The following is a 25,282-nucleotide window of genomic DNA, read 5'->3' on the forward strand; positions in this document are numbered from 1 at the left end:
TAGACCTGTGCCAATATTTCCAGGGGCTGATGCTGGACTGTAGTTAAAACCAGTTAGTCCATGACCAGCCCAAAGCCATTTAGATCTAAATAGGACAAGTCAAAAACAGTGCTTACAGTGGCCATCAGTACTCTTCAGCCTGTTGTCTTACTGTTGTTGTGGACAATTTAATGGCTTTCCTGGATTCTTGGTGGGTCCAACTCTGGTCCACACTGAAATATCTTTATATACCTTATACCTGTTATATCAGCGTGTTAGCATTCTCAATGTGAGTATGTTAGCATGCTAACTTCAGCATTTAGCTCAAAGCTCTGCTGTGCTTTTGCACACAGGGCTGCGAGCATGACTGCAGACTCTTGTTTTACTGATGTGCATCATTTCTCACCTCGTTTTGTTTTCTGACTGATGTGATCAGTTACACTCAGTCTCTTTCAGAGAAGAAGAGAGAAGTAGTTCACCTGATGCAGCTGAACGATGCTCTGCTGATATTCAGTCCTGCAGCTCAGGCTGGAGTGCTTTCACTTCTTTTTTTTAACTGAGCATTTCACAGAGGGTAAAAAAAGCAGGAGTTTTATAGTCTGCACGGTCTGTAAAAACTATTAACATGGCAGATTTACACAACACTAAAATTACAGACATGCTCTGGTGACGATTACAGTTCCCCGCCTCCTCGCTGTAACGCTAATCCCGTCCGAATAGGGCTCATGAGAAAGCAGAGGCACATCCTAACAGGGATTAGTGAGGTTAAAAAAGAAAATCACTTCTTCTGCAGAGTAAATGAAGCTATCAGGGAGCAGGTTTTAGCCTCGGGTGACGGCGTGCTGCTCTGCTGCTGTCGTCTGGCCGTGGGAAGTTGAGGCGGCGGATTGCAGATGAGTGAGTCAGAGCCGCGGCCTCTGGCTTTGTTTTGGCGGGGACGAAGGCGACTGTGCACGGAGGTTAAGATGGTTCAGATGTTACCAAGCATCAGACATTACAGCGCAGCAGCTGGCTGTGGAGGACATGCTTCTGTTTCTGCAGAGGAACATGGAAGCAGTTTGATTTGATCTTCATTCACCATCAGAAATAGTATGAGAAACCAAATCAGTGTGCATTCTCGATTTGTCTTCCAGATGCATCTTTGTACAAATCTGCAAATTTCAGGTATTTTGTATTTCACTGGAGTTTTTTCTTTTCATGCCATTTTTCCTCCACTACATCTCAGAGGGAAAGATTGTACTTTTTACTTCACTACATTTATCTGACAGCTTTAGTTACTTTACAAGATTCTTACATACGAACAGTTTGTTAAATATGATGCTATGATGTAAATGTATGTAAATATGATGTAATCCTGCTTTTACATGAATGTACGAGTCAGAATAATAATAATAAGCAGTCACAGGGGACATTTTACTGCACTGACTACTTTGAATAATTAAAGAACATTTTCCCGATTATACTTAGATACATTACATATTTTACTTTTTCATCTTTTATTTATATACATATTGTGTTTTCATTTTCTTTTGCTTGTAACAGAATATTTTTACATTGTGGTATAAATACATTTACTAAGGAAATGCTCCACTGCTGAACTCCACAGTAAAATGCTGGGATGGTGATGTTCTCTCTGTCTGACCATAAGATTACCCACAACCACGCACTCCATCAGCCCCCCCATCAGCCCCTCTCTGGCTGCAGTGAGGCTCTGAAGCCACAGGAGAGAGATCAGGTTGTTCCTCCTCTGAACTCTGGAGCCAATCTAACCACAAGCATCACCATCGTCACCGTGTGAGTGAAGGTCAGAGAAGACTAACTCTGAGGCGGAGTAACTCTCAGCAGCAGGGAGGCGTCTCTGAGCATCCACTCACATCTGAACACAGCTGAAGGTGTTTATACAGGAAGGATTTACGTGTGATAGTGAAGCACCGTGTGACATCTTTACTTACTGACCTACTTTTACCCTCACAGAGGAATGCTAGCCACGCAGCAGGGCTCACCCCGTCCAACTGGAGGCTTTTTTTGTTCAGTTGTCACTCCCTTTATTTCCAGTCTTATTGCATTGCCTCTACATGTCCAACAGGCGTTTCATAGATTGTTATTTTCAGAAGAAGTGAGGCTTTCTGGAAACGCCATCAGCTGACATGTCAGCGGTCCTGTAAATGTGCTGGAGCAGCTTTAACGGGGGAAAGTTTTACACAATGCGGAGCTGTTCCTGCTTCATCCTGCTAGGATGAATCCTAATAGTTTGGTTGACCTCCATCACTATCAGGTTAAACTTTGATTCCCATTAAAAATGCTGAACCCATTCCTGCATTCCATAGGAAGAACCCTTTAGATTTTAACAACCTCCAGACTTTCTCTCTGGCGCCACCATCAGGACAAAAAGTAAGCTTTTAGCTCCACTACGGGTTAAAGCAGATAAATCATCAGGATGTTTGTGCATGCTTTGATACTGTGGCTGACATTTCAACCTCTATAATCTAGTTCTTTCTTAGAGTGTTTGTAGCTGCCAGTAAACAGTCTGAACTGTCGACACACATACAGCGTGACATTATTCACGTTAAACTCCCTCTTTCATGTTGCTGAGGAGGTTAAAGCCGAGCGGCTGCATGCTGTGCTGCTGCAGTTGTTGTGCGAGTCCCCAGTGCTCTCTGTGGTTTGACTGTACAGGACGCAGCAGAGAGTGTGTAGCACATCTCAACCACACTGTCATCTGCAGACGACACAGACGTTTCCTTCTGTATTTGGAGTAACAACACCTCACAGAGCGGCCACGATCACTGGGTCACTGCCGTCATGTGAGCAAGAGGCGGCAAAATCCTGCAACCGTCAAACCTGAACTGAAGTCAGCAACTCGCCTCACAAACACTCTCACTTCTTACTACTATGACTCTCACTTCCTCTGTAAGGAGTCTGAAAACAGTGAATGTCCGCTAGAGAAGAAAAATACACTAAAATATATTAAATATTACTGTAGTGAGCATACTAAAGTGTACTTGCATCCAGACTATTAAATAGTGTACTTACAGTGTGCTAAATTGGAACAACTAGTACTTATTACACTTAAATAATATTCAAGTCCAACTTAAGTTGTATTAAGCATACTTCACTGTTCGAAAATTATTTATTTATTGATAATGTATGTATGCGAGTTGTACTTTGAGTGTACATAAAAAAAAAAAAAAGATGAATAGATTACCAACACATCTACACTGGGATACTAGTGTACTTTTACATATTTGGCACCTCATATTGTCTGAAATATTGGTCACTTCCTATTTTTCAGCATTCTGGATGTTTGATCTTGAGGTGATGATAAAACAAGCTGTAAAACTGTCTGTCTTTTAAGTATGTCACGACAGCATAAAATGAATTAAGTTCATTTGAAGTGCACTATTATTATTGTGCTAATAGTGTTTTTACACTACTACAAAGTACACAGCAATTATCTATAAAGTGCACTTTGAATATTAAACTTTATTAATACTTTACAGTACAAACAAATGCCGTTCTGTATCTGTTCAAATGGTTTGGAATTCAAGGCGCTTAATAATATAAAAGTGCTGCTCAACCAGCAGTGTCTCAATCTGCCACCATAAACTGTGCTGGCTCTTTTAGCTTCTTGAAAGAGGCCTCACTGATCCAGCATCTCACTCTGATAACACTCATGATGGACAGTTTAAAAAGCGATGCAGCAGGAAGAGATATCGTCTTTTTATTCCACACATTCTTCAACCTTTTCAAAATCTGGCACCCACATGACCCACTATCCAACTTGACCTCTGACAGTTAAGGGTCTGGTGTGTTATACTTGTAGCACCAACATAGCCAGAATGTGCATTATGTGCATTTTGCAAGGAACCAGGGACTGCCACAGTTTCTGGCCCCCAAAAAGCTTTTTTTGTTTTTAGGTCAGTACTCTTGGCTAAGGAGTTGGTCTCTGTGTCACTCAGTCACACAGTCAAATATCAATGAATGCCACTAATATCAACTGTAGGACAGACATTTCTTGTTAATTAAGACACAGTTGTATGACATCTCCATCCACACTAGAGCAAACAGAAAGAGTGACAGACAAAGAGCCAGTGTAAGACGGAGATGACCACCCTGTGACTGCTGTCACATCTGACCTTTGTTCACATTTACATTCTCAGCCATGAGCACTCAGATGGGACAGTTCAGCTCTCCATCCTGACCTCCTGGTGACCTCAGCAGCAGGTAATCCAGGCTGGTTTATGGAGGATAAAGATGAGCAAAGACGCTGGCGAAGCTAATCCATCCAGCAGCAGCTCCATCAGGTCCCAGACCTCAGACCGTCTGACTGCTCCAGCAGGGGATTCAAAGCCAAAACACTCTGTAATATTTTTAACTTCTCGCACATGGAAAATTGCTGGATCATATTATCCTGGTCATACGCTAAGTTTTGTTGTTGCACATGTTTGGGTTCAGGTCACAGAAGCATTTATGACGAAATTTCAGAAATCAATTCATATCAACAGAATAACCACAGTCTGTGGATTTCAGACAGATTGCTGTCACTTAGAGTTCAAGTGCGGTGAACTTTGACACCTAAATTTGCACCTTTGAAGCTGTCATGCTAGCTAGCATCAAGGCACTGCTCTGCTGGCTTCTGCACCAGTAATTCAGTAAATCCAGTTTGTGTGTAAACTCAGTTTCAAACTAGTGACTTGTTACACTGAAGAAAAGTCTTGCTTTGTAAAGACTTCAGTGAATTAGTTACTAGAAAAACAACTGCTTCCTGGCGTAAACAGGAAGTCATGAGCTGTGATAATACTACATAACAGATTTAGATGTCTTAACTGACAATTCTCTGCGAATTAACTTTGCTTTTTTGGCATCTGCATCTCATTACATAGAGAAACACATTGTATGTGTTTTTAGAGAGAAATGCTAATTTAGCTGATGTTTTGAAGTTATTTAATAGGCAAAATGTTTCAGCATTTGATATCATGTCAATGTTTTTAAATCCTCTCAGTTTACATCAGGCTCAACATCATTCATCAAGAGCCAAGTCAGATATATTATTCATTAGCTCATTTCCTGTTTAAACAACTTGTATTTTCAAGCTAACGTTAGCTTCATTTAATTCAGTTAGCTATGTTTCACCTGGTAGCTAGAGAGTGTAAATATTTGGTGACCACTAAACTCTATGTAAGACAGTTGTGAGGTACAACCAATTTTAACTTGTGGTGCATTAACACTTACAGCCAGGCTGAGGTCAAATTTAAATAGCTGTGCAAACTGGGAGCAAACCAGCTAGCTTGGCATCCAGCTGGCATGTTAGCAGTTAGCTCACCAAGTAGCGCTACAGGCAGTCTCCAAACTGCAGCGCTATTTTTTTCATGAGGTTGTGCAAATGAGTTTTACAGTGAGGCCACCAGAACATGAAGCAGGTTTAACATATGAAATAATTAAGTAATGCTTGACAGTACTGATTAGGGGGCATGTGTTAATGAAAAAACTTCCAAACAATGTCTTTTTATTCTATTATGTGTTTGGTTCATGCTTTGACTCCCTGACAACATGAATGCAGTGAAGCAGGACACAATCAGATTCACTGAAGCCTCCAACATGAACCATCTGAGGTTAAAAATATCATTACTGACCAGAGAACAGAACAGACGGGCAGCAGCCAGCAGAGGATAAAAAGTCTCCTGTCCTGCACACACACACACACACACTGTGTTTTGAAAGCGATACCTGGGGGTGACTTTTCCACCACACAGACACCGTGATGATCCAGTGGTTGTCTTTGAATCAAACATGATGTGGCCTGCATCCCACTGGGCCACCATGATGCTCACAGCTTGTATTTTTCTAATTTGTATTTTAACCCGGAGACATCGCGAGACACTTCTCCTCCGGCTCTGTGTTCGATCCTTTTGGTCTGAGAGAAGAAGAAGTGAGGCCAAACAGCAGCTCTGCTGTGAGGGACGTCAGAGGACACAAGATGATGAAAACAAACCCAACGGCCGCTTCCTCCTTGGCCGCGGTGAACTCAGCTTTTTGTCATGCTGCGGTTTCAGAAAAAAAACGACACAAACCAACTCCTGTCTCACTTCCTGTAGTAAAACGGTCGTCTCCTCAGCCGAGCAACAACAACCAAAGCAGGAAGAGAGAGCAGAGTGAGCTGCAGCATGACAAGGCACATTAATAAAGTCACATGCACTCAAACATCAACATGTCTCATGTGAATGTCTGAATGTCCTTTATTCTCCATTTATTGAATATGTGGCACGAAGCCTGTAGGCGTTTGTCCCAGCAAACATTTTGACCTGACTCAAAGTAGGAAAAGTGGAGGTGTTACTAACAATATGAAGTCTGGCCCTGTTCAAATGTCCCAGTCCGCCATGACAGTGTGACAGTGAGCTAGCATCACCATCATTGTTTGAAACCTTCTTCTCGGAGTCACTGTGTGTTTGTTCACACACGTTGATACAATTTATGTTTATGATGAACTGATCAGGACCTCCAGTGGCCGTGTGAATCATCATCGTCTCATCATTATCATCAATATTATCAGTTTGTAGGGAGGAGAGTGGGCATCGACCAGGTGAGTGACTTTGTCACAGGTTGACACATTGTCATTATGATTGTCGGCCTGTTTTACGGTCGGGTCTCTCACATGTGAACTCGATGTCGGGTTTCTGTCAGAGTCAGCTGATCTGCTCTTTAACCGGTCAGCAGGCTGCACGGCTCGTCGGTTTGCTGTCTGACTTACTGATGGATTGAATAATTGGTCAATTGATTTTGGGCTGCGTGTCAGCATGTTTGGATGCTGCTGTGTTGTTGGGAAACGTGAACAGGGAGCGTCTCATTGTCTGACAACATGAAGCTAATGAGGCAAAAGATTTACATGTGTGTCTCCACTCTGCTGAGGCAGCAGCCTAATGGGCTCTAACCAACCTTTCTAACCACACACACACACACACACACAAACACACACACCGTATATAAAGTGGTTCAAATGAGCTCAACCGTAAATATCTACAGTAGTAAAATGCAACAAACACATTAATGCAACATTAATCCTTAAACATCAGATATAATAGAAAAACACTGACAGGGAACATTTTACTGCACAAAGTACTTCTACTTAAAGTACATTTTGGTGATATACTCACATACTTTTACTTCAGTAAGGTTTTGATTGCAGGACTTTTACTTGTACTGCGGTCTTTTTACTGTGTGGTATTAGTACTTTGACTTAAGTAAAGGATCTGAATACTTCTTCCACCACTGGTCTTCAATATGTGTTAAATGGCTACATACAAATGCTAATACTACCAGACTGAGGCTAAAGCTAACAGGTCCCAAGAGAAAAGTTCTCATCTTCGATGAGATCAATGATCCATCAGAAGACATGGAAATAAAGCATCGTCTTTGTGTGTTTCAGTGCAGTATTGATATGGAGACATGAAATGTAAGATCAGACTGTTTTTAATCATTTTATCACTTTTAATCATTTTACTAAAATTCTGCTCATGATGGAAAAACATGGAGACAAACAGAGACTAGATTTGTGCTTTGTGGTTTTATGTTTCCCTTTTCCAAATGGACCAGGCTAAATAATGCTTTCTCATAATGAGTTTGGCTTCAGTTGCTGCGTTTTAATCTAAATAGAGCCACTAACAGAAGTTATCTGAAGCTCCATTTGCCATCCGCAGAGCAGATAATTCAGCCCTGACCATAACCCGTGACCTCTTCTTGCCTTTCTTCTTACAGCATCGCACATAATCGGTGATGGGGTGAAGTCACGTCGCTCCAGTCCTTCGTGTCGCCCATCAGCTGGTAGACTGGGTCAACATCAGTCACAGTACAAACTCTTAAATACCTTCTTAACTGTTTAAAATTTCATTTTTCCATGTCTTAAAATTCACCACATGATCTGAAACGGCATCAAAGACAGCGTTTGTGTTCAGACTGTTTCATCACAGTTTCAGAGCCGGTCTGTCACATTAAACTGAGTTGTTTTTTTTTATTCTAGATGTAAGAATTTGTGCCGATGAGTAATCTCACAACATGAGAGAAGAAGAGAGGGAAAGAGAGAAACAGGGAGGGAGAGTCAGACATGATGGAGGTCTGGGCAGGAAGATAAAGGGGCAAGCCTTCATTCGCTTCCTCTGCCCAGCACTCCCCCTCCTCCCCTGCCTCCCCCCCGACAGCTTTCATCCAACCCTCGCCAAAGACAATTTTTCAAAGCGCGAAAAAGTAGGCCACAAAGTTTGGAGAGAGACAGAGCGGGAGAAAGAGAGCGAGGGGAGAAAATGAAGTGACTCAAACAAACTGACGCTTCGCTCCAACCCGCATGAGGTGAAGCGAAGGGTTTTTTTCAAACCTTATCTCTCATCGTCACACTTAACCAGATTGGAGAAGCGTTTCGTCCAAACTGACTTTGCTGTCGATTGAATCAGCAAATCCTCGTCATGTCAAAAACTCCATAAACACCCACAGACAGATCATGGGACCACAGAGATGTTAAAGACCCCCCCACCCCCCACCCCCACATGGGAGCAAGACCCCCAACCTGAAAGAGACGGGTTGTTTGAGGTTGTTTGGAGTCTCCTTGTCGGGATTTACATTGTCTCTTTGTAGTTGTGTTGTCTGTGACTGTGGCTTTGTTGTGTCTCCTTGTATTTTTTTGTGTCTGTTTGCAGTATTGTTCCATCTTTTGTGGTATTTTTGTGTCTCTTTGTGGTATTGTTGTGTCTCTTTGCAGTATTCTTGTGTCTCTTTGTGGTATTTTGTGTGTCTCTTTGTGGTATTGTTGTGTCCCTTTGTGGTATTTTTGTATCTCTGTGGTATTGTTGCGTCTCTTTGTGGTATTTTTGTATCTCTTTGTGGTATTGTTATGTCTCTTTGTGGTATTGTTGTGTTTCTTTGTGGTATTTTAGTATCTCTTGCAGCATTTTTGTGTCTCTGTGGTATTGTTGCATCTCTTTGTGGTATTGTTATGTCTCTTTGTGGTATTGTTGTGTCTCTTTGTGGTGTTGTTTCGTCTCTTTGTGGTATTTTTGTGTCTCTTTGTGGTATTGTTGCATCTCGTTGTGGTATTGATGGGTCTCTTTGTGGTATTTTTGTGTCTCTTTGTGGTCATTTTGTAGTTGTTGTCTGTGGGTTTTTTGCATGACTGATAGTTGTTTTGTGTCTTTCTGAATTTGTTTTGTGACTGTGGTATTGTTGTGTCCGTTTTTTGGTATTGTTGTTTCTTTTTGGAGTATTGTTGTGTCTCTTTGTGGTATTTTTGTGTCTCCTTGCGGTATTTCTATATCTCTTGATGACATTTTTGTGTCTCTTTGCGATTGTCTGTTGGGTTTTTTTTGCATGTCTCTGTAGTTTTCTGTCTCTCTGAAGTTGTTTTGTGACCGTGGTGTTTTTGTGTCTCTTTGTAGTCACCGCTCTTTGTGGTCTGCAGACCCCTCTTGTGTTTTCTGTAATGGAGTCTCAGAGCCAAAGAATTAAACACGAGTGAACTTGTACAACCTAAGTGATAATAAACATCTTGAATCATGAATCTCATGCAGGAGCCTGGTCGGCCTGGTCACTAATCCATCCATGTGAATACCCATCACCTGTAAGATGTCGACCAGACCTCGGCGCTCACTCCTCGCCGTCCTCGGCGGACAGAGATAACACCATGAATGTCTTCTCCAATAATGATCAAGTCGTGTCGGGGCTGCTCGGTTCTGAAAGCGGGCGCCTGTCAGTGGCGTGAGACGAGGACTGAGGGATGTGAGGAGGGTAGGATGAAAGATGGCGGAGGAGATTAAAGAGGGTGTTGTTCAGAGGGAGGCGGGGCTGCTGGCAAACTGAGGCTCTTATCTAACCAACCAGGAACACAGAGATTTGGCAGGACTGGATGTCTGCGATCGAGGGAGCAGATAAAAAAGACGAGTGAGCCAGATCCCAGAGGACAGATGAGTGAAAGGAGGGAAGGAAGGAATACGGAAAGGAGGCAAGGGACAAGGAAACAAGAAAGGGAGGAAGTAAATAGAGAAGGTGAGGAATGAGGAAGAACAGAGAGGAAGAAGATGGAAGTAAGGAACCAAGAATGTAGGGAATATAAGAAGGAATGAAACTGAAAACAGAGGAAGAAGAGCAAGAAGAAGGAAAGGAGATGATGGGTTAGATGGATGAAAGGCAGTAAGGACGAGAGGAAAGGAGCAAAGGAAGCTAGGAGAGGTGCTGGATGAAGAGGAGAGGCAGGAAAAAAGAGTTTATTGGTTTTTTTATGAGCATTGGTGTCCCCTTTGGATTACACACTGACCTCTGACCTCACTGTCAGCAAACTTCCATAAGACTGCTCTGTGTGTGTGTGTGTGTGTGTGTGTGCACCTATTTTGTCACGATGTTTATTTATGGCTCACCACTCAGGCAGCTGTTAAGACGCCTGCAGGGTGATTGTCACACCTCTGCTTTAGTTGAGGAGGATTGCACTGAATGTGTGTGCATGTGTGTGTGTGCGTGTGTGTGTGTGCGTGTGTGTACATGCACTCATCTTGTCACCATGTTTACATGTGACCCTGCACTCAGGCAGCTGTTAGCACGTCTGCAGGCTGATTGTCACTCTTGAGGTTGAAGAGGAGGGTTGCTCTGAATCTGTGTGTGTGTGTGTGTGTGTGTGTGTGTGTGTGTGTGTGTGGGTGTGGGTGTATCGGGGTATATGTTTGTATTCATGAATGTGTGGAAGGAGTGTTTATGTTTCTATGTGTGGGCTGACAGGCTTTATCATGTCTATAGTACAGGTGTGTGCTTGTGTGTGTGTGTGTGTGTGTGTGTGTGTGTGTGTGTGTGTGTGTGTGTCAGTCAAAAGGTAAAGTAAAGGTCATCACCAGGTGCTGTGCTAGTTGTTTGCATGTAAACACCAGGCTGTTGCTGGGGGTCTGAGTGGGAGCTGGTGGCTATTTTGAGGTTAACACCCACCACAGCTCTCGCTCTGCACCCAGTCGCCCTGCAAAAGCATCCCAGCAACGTCTGCTCGTATCCAGGCTTTTGCCAGCTGATCGTCCCCCTGAACAGCGAGGGATGGAGCGAGGGCCTCCCTGCAATTTATTTTTTTCTTTTAGAGTAAATTTGTCTATTATCAAGGTTCCTTTGGGTCAAACAAGAGATTGAATCTGCCACTACAACAGGGTCATCAACATAAGGAGTTGCAAGACAGGCCTGAGGTGTCAAGAGATGATTAACAGGAGAGCAGAAAAACAGAGGTTCAAAGTTCATTCATGACCTTGGAAACAGCTAAAACACACTCTCACCTCATTTAGTGGCTGTTCTCTTTAACACATGAAATAATTTATACTCTGTGAAATCAATAAAATAAATTAAATTATAATAAATTTTGTTGATATTTTGGTCTGCAAACAAAGGCAAAATGGAAATTTGTTGTCATGTGAAAATGAATATACACATTTTTCTGTGCATGATTGAGAGACATGAGAGTCTGTAATTCAGTGTCAACTGGCACACCCTCATCTGATGAATACCTGAATACCCTGATGATGAAGATAATGTGATATGATCCAGAACAGCTTTCAACATTGTCCAAGAAGGCCAAGAAAACCTGAGCAGGATATTGTTTTGGTCACTGGTTTGTTCTCTAATACAGCAGCAGGAATTATGTGACAGACTGATTAGTAGATTAAATGAAGATTAATCGTCTCTCAACTTCCAGCTTCTCATTCAGGATTTTCTGCTCCTCTCTGTCGTATCTGATGCTAAACTGAATACCTTTAGATTTTGGACTGTTTTTAATTTCAATACACCACCTTGAGCTGTGAAAAACCATAAAGGCCAGTTCTCACTAGTTTCTGATATTTCATAGAAATAATAGAAATAATCATTGCTAGCTACAGCACAAAACCAGATTTTGGCAAGAAATCCCAGGAAATACTGCAAACTCAACCATAAGCCTCCATGTTCATGAATGCCTGCAGCAAAAGTCATGGAAATGTGCAGCAGCTGTTGAGATATCTCACACTGGACACACAGACCAGTGCCGTTGTACTCAAAAATCCACCTTTCAGATTTTTCTCCTTTTGTACATATTTCATTCCGCTCACGGTAAAAATGGCTTCTCTGACAACCAAACCCTGAAAAAATCTGCTCTCCAGTCGCTTCACACATCACCTGTCTTCTAGTTTTAATCACAAAAAGGTTTCAGGTTTTAAACATTAATCCTCTTTGTTTCCGCTGTGAAAATATAAAAATAAAATTGATGTCTTCTCTCAGTGTTTCATGCTCTGTCATTTCCTCCCCTTTCTGTCTTCACACCTCCGCTGGCCTGGTTTAATTAAAATAATGGCAGCTCCATCCATAGACTCAGGGATGACATCAACTCTGACAGCACCAGTCAATTCCCATTTAGGAGATTACACGCCAGCACGCCATCAGCTCGGCCTGAACTTCACCGCCAACGGCTCCGGACTCGGGACTAATCAGAGGCGGCTGAAAACGTCGCTGTAATCAGACACCGATATCTTTAGAGATCGATGTCGGACCCGCTGCTGGTGTGAGGGGACACAGTGACAGGACGGGCTGCAGTCTTCAGGTCAGCCCGGTGACCTGACGACCAGAGCAGGAAGTCTGAACGCTTCCTGGAACAATAACTGAAGAGGAAGCAGTGTCGAGGTGCTACATATCGTCAATCACACCCTCCTGTCACCAGGCTCATCGGTCTGTAAACCAGATGTCTGCATCATTAGGATAGTACATCTGATGTGTTGGTGGTTTTCCAGCTTAGCGCAGCAGACTGACAGTAAGGACACATCCCATTTCCAAACTACAGCCCTGACACGCATCACATAAAATTCAGTCGCTTCCTTCAAGTCCGGTGTCAAAATCTGGTGTCAAAACATCCCCTCACATTTCTCCTTAAAAAGTTCACATGGTCTTAGCGTGTTCTATGTTTTGTCAACATGCAGGACAGCAGCAGCTAATGTTGAGCCTCATTTTGTGTCACCGACATTAGAAATTGAGGCAAACTCGTGTCGTCATGTTGAAGATATGAGCTCGACAGCAGAACATCTAAGAAATCTAATTTGTAGCTGCGTCTCAAAAAATGAGGGAAAACACCAATGCAGAGTTAATCCAAACTCTTTTATATTGATCATCTGAAGGAGAGACTCTGCAGGAGTCTCTGAAGTATTCCTGAGCTCCTGGAACTCTTATTTCAGTGCACTGAAGACTAAAACCTCTGTTCGGTCCACACATTCAGAGAGAGAGAGCTGAGCAGTACGGCACAGTCTGACTCAAAGGCTCCAACAGGGCCAGCAGAGAGTCTCAAGCCTACAAAGCTCTGAGTTTCTCCAACTGGCAGAAACATCCATCAATCAGCAAAAACATCAGACGTTTGAATAACTGAATGAATCTGAGATGTGGGCGGCACAACCAGGCCACCTGTACACTGCTTTCAGTTACCACTGAACAGTAATGGAAGGAATTGAACTTTTAGATGGTTTGGTTTCCACCAGCCAAACATATTTGTCTCTCGCTCGATGCTCCAGTATGTTCACCAGCTGGTCTCTAACAGTGTGTGCGCTGATACCTGGAAGTGCACTGTGGGTTTATCAGGAAACAGCTGCTGCTGGAAACACTGCTGGACCGAATGTGCTGCAAAACCAAAACCAGGACCAACAAAAGGCTGAAAAGCTATGAAGAGCTGCAGACATGGAGAGACCTTTCACAGCACACAGACAGCTGATCTGCTGTTACTTGTACAATGTTGATTAGTGGAACTTGGAAGTGAGACTAGTTGATATTTTTGAGGACTCTCCTCCGCCTCTGTGAGTTGATGTCAGGCTTCAGGTCCAGCAGAGCTGCCAGAGTATCTGCCCGTTTCAGTGTAAAATAACACTGAACACCGTGAGGAGGAACAGACAGAACGACAGTTGATCTGCTGAGCTGGCTGCCTCACAGCTCCTGATTGGGCACAGCAGGATGTTTCCAGTGAACCCAGAAACACACACACACACACACAGTCAGACCTGGTATCAGCAGTGTGTGTGCATGCAGCCGTCCCCTGGCCCTGTGGAGCTGTCGGCTGCAGCAGCTGAGGGCTGATCGCTGTGAGCAGAGGCTTTCATGGAATCAGATTTAAAAGCTGGATCAGACCTTAAAGGAGAAATCCTCCTCTGATCCTCCTCCACTATTGCATATCATCAGATCTTCAACACCTTCCAGGAAATATTCTGTAACTGAGTTTTCTAACCGCCATTTTCTGTCAGCCTGCGTCATCTGTTTTCACTTCAGTTGGTGATTTGGAGACTTTCCAGAACACCTCCGAAAAACTTCTTTAATTATCGCACGAGTGCAGACAGCCAGCCAGCCGATCTCTGATCATTTATCACCACATCTCATTGTGTCTGCCTGGTCTCTGTCAAGCAGCTGTGGGTGATGATTATTGAACGGCTGTTCAACACTGCAGCTCTTAAACAAGCCCTCGCTCTCTGACACACATTCACACCAACAGAGTCAAACAGTGGAGACACAACAGGGTTCACTGTGGGTTGATGTGTGTGTGTCCATAGATACATTTTGATTGTCAGTAATTCTTGGTCTGTTTCACCCTCTGCTAACGGGATCAGATGGTGTGTTCCAGTCAGGTGAGGCTGAGAAGGGGTTTTTCTCCTTTAACTTTCCTGCCTACACAGTCCTTTCTGTGACATCCTCTGTAAAGCCCCATCAACCCAAACTACACCCACACAGGTGCTTTCACTTATTTGACCTGATTAGACCTCGTCTCAGGACTGTGACTTGCCTGTTGGCTTTGTTGGATCTGTTAGAGCTGGAAAATGTGAGCATTTATCATTAGGTTTGTCTGAGATGAGACTTCTGTCAGTCATAAATATGTTGCTGCTGATGTTGTACTGCAAGATTAAACAATCATTTACCTTTAGAGCTTTTACTCAGTCTGATGATTGTTGTTCACCACTGATTTTATACATCAAGTTCAGTTTGTTTGTCACAGAGTTCGAGACAAAACTTAATTTCTTATTGTCAAGGTGTTTCTGTGTTTAAGTGGATAATGCATTAGTGTTAAATAGACATCCATTGCGACGAGAAACAAAGAGATGCTGCTGTCTGCTGACAAATGCTTTTGCAATGTGCATGAAAACAAGGTTTTTTAAGTTTGGTTTTTTGGTTACCCGTGGACATTTAATTAGTATAGACATTATTTTAAATAAATGCGCTGCAGATCTAAGCAAACAAAGCAGACAATAACATTTGTGTTATATAAATGTTCACGTAGTTGCAGCCGTTGTGTCTTGTTTGTTGTTATTGTTGATGTTATTATTATCATTATTATTGAATTGCTGTATTTTATCAAATGCAACAAAGGCAGTGACACATTATCAGCAATACATATTGCCCACTGAAATACCCATATTGGTTGACAACTACTACATTCATTACAAAACTGCTGTCTTGATGTTAACTGAGGGGGATTACACAACTCAACTCAAAGTTTAAAGAGTCTGCTGAGTGATTCTGAACAGTACAGAAATGAATGAAAATCAATGGCTTCCTTGAAGGAAACACAAACCCTTGAAACATATCAGCAGATTTTACAAGCTAACTGTGTCTAACTGTGATGAGAAGCCTTTGACTTCCAGATATTCTCTTAACATCTCCAATGATGATTATTATGGCCGGGTTCAAGTCTACTGTCACAGATCTTTTTGCATTTTGCCCTTCACCTCTCCTGTCAGAGGTGGATGAGAGGTTACAGACCTTGTGTCCAAGTCGCATCCCCTCTATGTGGAGCTCACCAGGGCGTCAGACAGCAGGCAAAGCCCTGTCAGAACAGGTGCCCCCAGAGGACCTGACGGCATTCTCTGTCAAGAGTGCGGCTACTTCCTGGGATCTGTTACAAGGCGACACAGTGGAGGGAGTGTGTGCTGCTGCTTCTTGGACCACCCAACACACCTTTGGGAGGTTGTATAGCCTTGCTATGATGGAGTCTGTGGTAGCTCATTCGGTCAGTACGATTGTCAATCATGAAGATCGGTCATTAGTAGCCTGTTGTTGGGTAAGCCATCTGGGTATTTTTTATTATTTTCTGAGGTCTGGCCTTGTCAAGTCTGTCCTGTCAGTGATAGGTGTTTATGAGCAGTGAGAGCTGCTTTCAGCCCTGCAGATAGCTCAAACACTCCTGACCTTTGGAAGGGCTGGGAGTATACGTATGGCATTAGTATGACCTCAAACTTGAAATGAAGTAAAATGTTTGTGTTGTGCTACAACCTTGGTTTTACGAATGAGAATGAGAGTTCAGGAATCAGGACACCCACTCAGGAGCTGGGTGGAAAAGGCCATCGCTTTGTTCAGTAGATGCTGCCTGGAGACAGCTCTGGGCATTACCGCAAACTCTCTTTCTCATTTGCAAAACCAGGGTTGTAGCACGACCCAAACACTCGCTCATCTCTTTCAGGCGAGTGGAGCAGCGAAAGGTCGCCAACCTCCTCTGCTTAGTCAACGTGTTGGCATCGCTCTCGTGTTCTTGATCGGGTTTCCTGCCTCTGCACTCTGTGGATCTTTTTTCGGGTCGTCGTAGTGTCACGTAGAGCAGGGCGAGGTGTCCTTGATCAACACTTGATCCTTTTTATCTCTCATCATAAATCCTCACAGTTCGCCGTCCAGTTCCCCGACATCATTGGTACTAAACTGAGCGGCTCGTAATTCGAGGCCGAGCTGGGAGCGTGTTGTGTAGCTGCGGGGGTTACGGCAATGCTGACCCCCCCGGTCTAAATATAACTGACTCATGGCCGGCTTACATGAGCAGAGGCCAGGCGTATCTGATAACCAGGACACCCGATACCGGGGATGCACACCAGGCCATGTGCTCCGAGCTACAGCACAACACGCGGAGGGTTTCGCTGCTTCCATCCTTGTTGCAGCTGCACACATGGAGATTCACACGCCAGCTTGTATATTAGTTTGAGACCAGCTTTAAAAAAAAGGAAAAGCCATGCACTGGTGTGATGAAAAACAAGTCCAGACATGTCTGAATATCACTGAGACACAACAGGACACCAAACCTCCATCCACACCGAAGGAATTTCAGCCACATGCTTTATGCAGTGACTCATGTTGAAAGCAACTGTAGTCAGACTCCAGTTTCTGATGCGCATTTCTGATGAAGTGACAAATGCGAATAAAAGCAAAATTACACAGACTATCCTCACGTTGTTTAAGGAGTTACTCTATAGAAACATTTTATACTATTTATTCAGATAAAAGCCATTCTGTGTGCCAGATCAATCCTCACTCAGGTATAAAGAGAGAGAATCACTGTACTTTACTATTTTGTCCAAACAGGAAGTGATGTAACATGTGTGCCAACAGGTGACGATTTAACTGCAACTCTGGGACATCGCTGCCTATTAAATCTGGGTGCTGATACTTCTTTGTTTAGATCTTCTCGTAGCCGCCTCAGCACCTTTCCACAACTTATTCCAATTCTTTCAAACCAGAAGCAGCTCCTCTATATTCTGTGTGCATTGCATTGTGGGACAAAACTGTTAATGAAACAATCAGGCACATTTGTCAGTGGTCGAAGGATGAATATGAGAAATATCCTGTCATCCTGATATGAATAACAAATTAGAAAAAGAAAAAAAAGAAAAAAAGATAAAATCAAGACATAAAAACTCATGACCTGTCCTTTAAATTGTAGTTTGCAGAGAAGCAGGTACGATGATTTCCCTCTAAGACACGATGAGCTCTGACTGTTCACTTTGTTTTATGAACGTCATACTCGACACTTAAGAACTAAAAATAACCACCATCCTTGTCTGCAGATGGTCTGCATGAACAGAGCAGCTGGAGCCCAAAGGTCAAAGGTGTTAATTTCTGACGCTTACCGCATTCAACACAACACCAGAAGCTTCCTTTGCTGCTGTTCGGCCGTCAGAACCGGAGCTCCAGCCTGTCGTGTTTGCACTGTATCTACATTAATTGATATGTGTTTACTTTTTTAGCAGCCAGGCTTCATGAAATGAGGACAACATTTGGCTGAGAGCGTTTGACGCAGGCTTGATTTTGAGAGGAGGAAAATAAATCAGCTTCTCCTCTGTGATGTTGAAGTATGGCAGAACGCAGAACAAGTAAACAGGCTCTGTTCACTCGAGGATGTTTTACAGAACACAACATTTCAGATCATTTAACAAAACAATTCGGTAGCAAAGAAATCAAAACAGGATAAAAGTTTATTTCACATATTTGTCTTTCTAATATTCGGATGTTTGTTGACGTGGGAGCAGCTTTACATCTGGGGGCTCTTCTTTCCACAGTGTGGACAGTATGGATGCTGTCTTCAAACCTCAAACTGGATTTAAAGGCTGGAGCTGAACCACGTCACACTTAGGGACCAGTTTCACAGTTAAACCCAGTTGATTGGAGACATTTGAAAAGTTGGTCATATGTCTTTGTTCTATGACTTTGTTCGTGTTAGATATTCTGGAAAGTAAAACACTTATAAAACCTGACAAAATGTTTGGAAAGTGAGACAACGCAAACATTTAGTCCAGTCCTCACTATGTCATGGTAAAGACTTGGCTTTAGGGTTAAGATTAGAAGGTTAAAATTAGTTTTAGGTTCAAGTTAGGGGCTAAGAAATGTTTTAAATGTCACTGAGGGGTCGCACAAATACAGAAGTACACGTGTGTGTGTGAGTGTGTGTGTGTGTGTGAGTGTGTAAAGGGTGAAAGGGGTCTTAGGTTTCATTAGTTCGGGCTTCAGATGTTTGTTTTAATTATAACTTCATGTATCCAGAAAAAGCACACACACACACACACACACACACACAGGGACAGGAAGGGGTTTACACAGTCAGGTGTCGGGAACATATGGGTGGTTTTATCTATACAAGTCTACTGTGTGTTTAAGTATAGCCACTGAGTCTACCCAGCAACCCCCTCTGTCCTCTCAGGGAGGAGGGTCAGTGAGTGTGGGGGTTGGCGCATGTAGTGAATCTATTTTTACCCGCTTTTGGTCCGAGGACAGTGATGTAGTTGAGTGCATGTGTCCCTCCCTCTGTGTCCCCAAAAACTGTCAAACAACTTCAGCTCATTCAGAAAGCTGCAGCTCGAGTCCGACGCAGGAAAAGTGAGCATGTTGCACCAGTTCAAGGGGCTCCATGCCAGCGTCCAGTGTTTTCATACAGGAGCTATGAGAAGGTTGATGCCACTCTCTTGTGTCTCCATTATGGAGCTGGAGTCAGGATGTGTTAGCCTAGCTTAGCAAAACACTGGAAACGCAGAAACAGCTGGCCTGGCTCTAAAAATTAAAAAATACACCTAATTATAACACCTAACTAAAATCTCGAAGATGCTTTTGTGATTGTTGTGTTTTAATGTAAAGAAAATATTTCTCTCGTCCTTTAAAGATAAACTTACCACCTGGAAATCATGTCCTGAAGTGCTTTAACTTCTCGTCTTGCTGCAGTCTTACAGGTGTAATCCATGACACTGTGACATCACTGCTGGGTGTGGTTACAGGTGCAACACCTGGGCGTGACCAGAGAACAATGAAATGGTGCTTTACAACCTGGTGTTTAATTACTCTTCAAAGTGACTGTGGAAAAAATGAAACCACCGTGAATCTTAAGTTCCCACTTGAAAAATATCATTCTGCAAGAAATATCCATTTTCTCCCTGAAAATTACATCCCTGAAAAGTTTTTGAAGATTCAGTGTTTTCCTCTGACTGTGGCAGACTGTGGTGAGTTAAAAACTGAACTCAATTCAAAAGCATCTCGATGTGAGATGCTTCTGAGAAAGAGATGCAATGTGAGAGAGTAAAATATGCACAAACACAACCCCAGAAAGACTTCAGAGCTCCCAAGCATCCATATTTAGATCAATTTAAATCCCATTTTGAAGTGCCTCTGAACCCAGACACCGAGTGCAGCGTTTGAGGCTTGGTTTCCATGTTGTTGTTTTTTTGGTTGGTTTTTTTTGCCATTTTCCCCTCGATGGAGGTTGGCTCCTGGTGAAAGTAGGTCGACCACAGTGGAAGTTTGGCTTTCCTCCTCATAGACGCTTCCTCACTTTGGGTTTTCTCTGCAGGAGCAAAAAGATGTCTCAGTCTGCATGCCCAGCCTCTTTGAGGATGCACAGGAAAAGAAAACACACATGAGCATCATCAGGTTTGTGGGGTGGACTGAAGAATGTTTGTGTGGTTTCAATGTATTTCTATGAAAATCAACATGCAGATACTTTAAACTTGCTGCAGAGAGATAATTAATCTCTGTCAGTGTTAAATGTCATTATTTTTGTCAACATTTTGTAGTAACACAGACACAGACTCAGTGAAATAAAATCGCCCGATCTCTGTATATTTTCTTTAAGTAACCCCGAGACTCCACCGAGCGTGTCTCCGTGACATCACATCTGTGACACGTTTTTGTTTAGTCCTCTAAATGGCTGCAAACCCCACCGGATACGTTTCAGAAGCAAAATGTTTTGCTTGCCTTATTTTGTTGACTTGAACAGATTTTGCTTATTTGGTCATTTTTCCTTGACATTTGCGCTTCTATAATTGCCAAGTAGTTCGTAGGGTTTTTGCTTTTTTGTCTGTTTGAACTGGTGATGTATGTCGGGGGTCTGCACAGGGTGTTTTAATTTGAAAATTCACTGGATTCTCTATAGCGTTCCTGTGTCTGCCTTTCTATGGATATGGAACGTGGCTGCTGGAATTGCATGCATTGTCAAGAATGGCAGCGATCAGCTCCGTAGGACAGAATGTGCCGGTGAAATTTGGGGGGTAATGTTCAATTAATTTATTTCTTATTTAAAACAAACTTACTTTGAAATACACATTAATTAACATTTGTTGGAAATAAGGCTCACCATTGGTCAAAAGGGGATTTCTTAACAGGATACAGCAGGTAATATAGTACAAATAAAGGTAAGTAAGAAGAGTCGTGGTCATACATTCATACATTCAACAATCTACTTACTGACACCCAGAGAGGAAATTCATGTGAAGGTCATTTAATGTATTTGAAAAGCAAAACTTATGACCTTGTTTGTTGTGTTTGTTTGCTTGTTTTTTTAGAGGACAGTCTCATTAAAACAGGTCTGTCCACCCTGAAGTAACCGACTGTGTTTTCACTTCTTTACATCCTTAACCCTGCATTAATTCTGTGGGTTTTTTTTTTTTTTGGCCACTTGGGGGCAGAAAAACAAGTTGTAAACACAACACGGACATATTATCCCCTTATAAAGTTGATGTGGTGAACTTTGTTGGAACTTTTCCACATCCAACAGATACAAAGCAACATGATCATCCCATTGCAGTCGAGTTTGTCTCAGCCGATGAATGCCAGTCCAATACTCACTCTCTTTTAGCTCTGTTTTTGGTCTCCACCAACTCCGGAGGGAAAAATCTGTCTCTTCAGCTGCAAGTGCTCCACTATGTTCACCAGCTGGACTCTTACTGTGCTGAGCAGGTAGTCTTGGCAACTTTATCAAAGCTGCTGGAAACACTGAGACTCAAACAGACAGGAAATGTCCCTAAAAACCAAAACCAAAACTTGAGCTAAAAGAGGCTGACATGCTCCTGAGAGCTGCAGAGATTTTCTGTAGGTTTTCCACTATGCCAAAATATCATTTGATCTAATATCAATATGAAAATACAGATTAGTGCAGCTAAAATAAGGCACCTTGATAAGGCCTGTTTCTTGCCAGCTTGAGCTAAAAAAAAAAAATAGATTCAGTATCTTACTAAAAAAAATCTAAATTAGTTACTTTCAAATAAGAAATTTCATGCAAATTCTTCTTGACAAGCTTGTTTATCTTTACAAAGAAAAAATCATTTTTAATCCTAAAATAAGATTTTCTGACTTGTTTTTAATTTATTTTTTTTCAGCCCCCTCATTCCTCCTCCTCATCCTCCCCTTCTTGGCAAAGCTCCCAGACTCAAACATCCCCTCTCACAAATATGCACTCCCCCCCTGCCTCAACCACGACCGCCACCATCTAAACATATCCTGCTCCTGGCCTGCTGGATAACTTTCCATGAGGCTGTGACTGACACCGAAGAGTTTTTTTCCCCCTTCCCACAAAACCCGATCCCATCCCCGTCCACGGCCAAGAAGGAGGAGGAGGAGGGGGCGAAACGCTCCTCCATGAATCATGGCTGGGAACCAGATGTTTGCAGCTAACAGCGACAGAGAGAGAGAGAGAAATCTCTGCCTCTGCCTGCTCCTGTGGGGATTTTAGCTACCATGCACAGGCTGTTATTAGAGAAGGGTTGGATTTTTTTTAGCTTGGGAAAAAGATGAGAGCATGTGGGGCTGTCGGGGTCGAGGTGGAAATCCTGCCCCGCCTGTGGGAGGACTCGATGAATGAGAGGACAGGATCAGGTGGATGCTGCGTGGTAAACCTCAGTTCACCCTGCTGGGAAACAGCACAAGAGGCACTCACGCTTGATTTCACCCAACGAGGAATCAATGTGCAGTGAAAAGGTTACGATTTGACACGATGGCGATGATTTTACGGTGGGGGACAGAAATCAGTCCTGCAGTCAAAGGAAACTTTAAAAAAAATACAAACTGATGAAAAACAAAAAAAAATGTTAACATTTTATTTCAATGATGTGGTAAGAAAGAAATCAGGGATAAATTAATGAATTAGTTCATTGAAATTCATTTAAATTTGTGAGAGCATCATAATCTTTATGCAAGATTCAAAATTTTTTCAATGTGATTTTCTTGCTACACCAGTTTATGCATGCAACGGATTTGTGATGACACCTGCCTTGATCACAATAATTAAAACAAAATGGGTCACATGCCCCCTGAGAGTTGGAATATAATGTGACAGAGGACAGAAACAATACAAATACAGTATACATTACAGCCTTCAGCTTAGGCCAAGTCACCAGGTTTGGATTTAGAAGCATGACTTCAAGACAAGCAGGTGGATAAAAGTTCATGTTCACTCATCAAAAAACAGGCAAAAGTTAAAACCAGGCAGGCAGAAAATAAAAAACCAGGCAGACTTATCTGAAAGGGGGAAGAAAAGCTGGAAAGCTCAGGCATGAGCACATCAGACGGTCTGGCATGGAATGAGTGGAAACTGACCGATATACACACTGCAGGGTGAATACGTCGCAGGGAAAAAAAACAGAGCAGCTACGAGGATGAAGGAGCTGGATGGAGTTGTGACATGGGCACCTGTAGCTCGAGCATGAAAACTACAACTTTAATGTGAGGCTTTTTAGTCGTCGCTGAGATGTTTTGCTCTGGACTCTGGAAGTGTTGGCAGGACAAAAGTAGGAAGGATAAAACTGGAAATTGGCCTTCAGTGGGAGAGTGCAGTGCAGCGAAACCAAAGCAGACGAAATAAGAAAAAGTGGGTTTTGCGGATCACTCCTCCAAGTGTGATAAAAGCAGCAGTTGTCCGTCCCCTCCCTTCTCGTCTCCTCGGGCTCGCCGGCGGCCGCGGGGTTCATTTTCTCGGCTCTCGGCTCGGCCGTGTGGGCTGCAGCTCTTGCACAACACGAGACAGGAAGAGCAACCGAAGTTTAGAAACACAACGCTCCGAGCTGGGAGCTGGAGATATATACAGCCTCGGCCAGAGGCTATACAACACTCAGTCACACAGACACCCACACATGTGCACACACACACTGTGGTTAATAGTAGGAGCTGTCAGATTGGTATGCATGGATGGAGTGTGGGAGGAGAAATAAAGTCATATTTCACAGCCTGCGGCAGCAGCGGAAAACAGGGACGAGCCTTTGATCTGTGAAGATGGTGAAAATTCAGTGGAAGTTTTGTTCACAGGCGTTGGTTACATAACGGCAGGAGTACCAGACCACGCCTGTCCATCACAACCTCACAACCTCCCTGCTTTCCTCTGTGAGCTGCTGTGTTTAACACTCGGGGCCGTTTTACTCTTGACAGACAAACTACAACTGCACAACCAAACAGCAAAAGGTAATGCTGGAAAAAAGCTGATGACATGGAACGGTCTAATTAATGTAGCCAGAATCTGTGGTTTCTACGACATGTGGGATCATTTCAAAACCTTTCTGATCTAATGAGGAAAAATATCATTTTAATGGATACCTGACTACATAAAAATATTCATCATAACACAATTTCATTTCACTTTATGTCAGTTCTATCGAACAAAAAGTACCTTGTGTTTACTTCAGGTGACTTAAAACCACTTTAGTTCACTTTACTCAAGATCACTTCAGTCCAGATCACTTCACTTCAAGTCGGTTCACTTCACTTAAGTTGAGTAATCTAACAGAACAAAAATTTAGTTCAGATCACTTCAGTCGACTTCACCTCCATCACAAGTGAAATGAAGTGAGCTGAACGTATTAAAAGTCATATGATGTGAAGTGACTCTTTAGATCACGTAAGTTGAGAGTTATATTTTATATAACTCTCAACTTAAGTGATCTAAAGTGTCACATGGTTTTAAGTTCACGTCAGGTTACTTCAGTTCACTTCAGTTGGATTTAAGTTCACTTCATGTTAGTTTACTACCCATCACTTTAGCTCGCTCCACCTCAGTTCCCTTCAGAGTGGGCAGGACGTGTGAGGTCAAAGGCCACCAGCCCAGCAGCCAATCCGGCGGCCCACCTCAGAAACAAAAGGTGGTGGAGGTTGAAAAACCAAGCAGCCGATGCTGTTTGATGTCTGACTGACACGCTCCAGCTCCACCCTCCCTTCACCCGGCCGCTAAAAAAAGAGACATGAAGTGAAACAAGCTGCAGGGTAAACACTCGCCTCATCTCACTGTGTGTATCTTTACTGTGTCAGAGCCTTTGAAATGATCAGAGCCGGGCCGCTTGATTGGCTCTGACCTGCGGCGGGATTAGAAACACATGTCTCTACTTCCGCCCCGCCGGCAGATAAAACGCCACTGACGAGGCAGACGAGAGACATGGTGTGAGGGGTTGTTTATACGCAGCAGCAACAGTGTGTTCCAGTTTCATACAAACACCACATGTAACATTTCAGTACATAAAGTGTGTGTTTCACACATGGAGACACGTATACAATACATGAGTGTTTATGTGTGTGTGCTTCTTACATAACACACTCATACAGGGCTTTGTATCAGTGTTGGTTACAAAGTCAGACATGCCTGCTCTCTCTCTCACACACACACACACACAGAAAAAGTGATGGCACCCTCAGTGACAGTGAGGTGCAGGTGAAGGTCGCAGGGTCACTAGTCTTCTGTCCATCATATCTGACCATTTAACCTCTCTACTTCACGTTCAAGTTAGCAAAATCTGAGCAAGTCAACGAA

The sequence above is a fragment of the Chelmon rostratus genome, chromosome 3 (genome assembly GCF_017976325.1).
Source record: "Chelmon rostratus isolate fCheRos1 chromosome 3, fCheRos1.pri, whole genome shotgun sequence".
Lineage (NCBI taxonomy): Eukaryota > Metazoa > Chordata > Actinopteri > Chaetodontiformes > Chaetodontidae > Chelmon > Chelmon rostratus.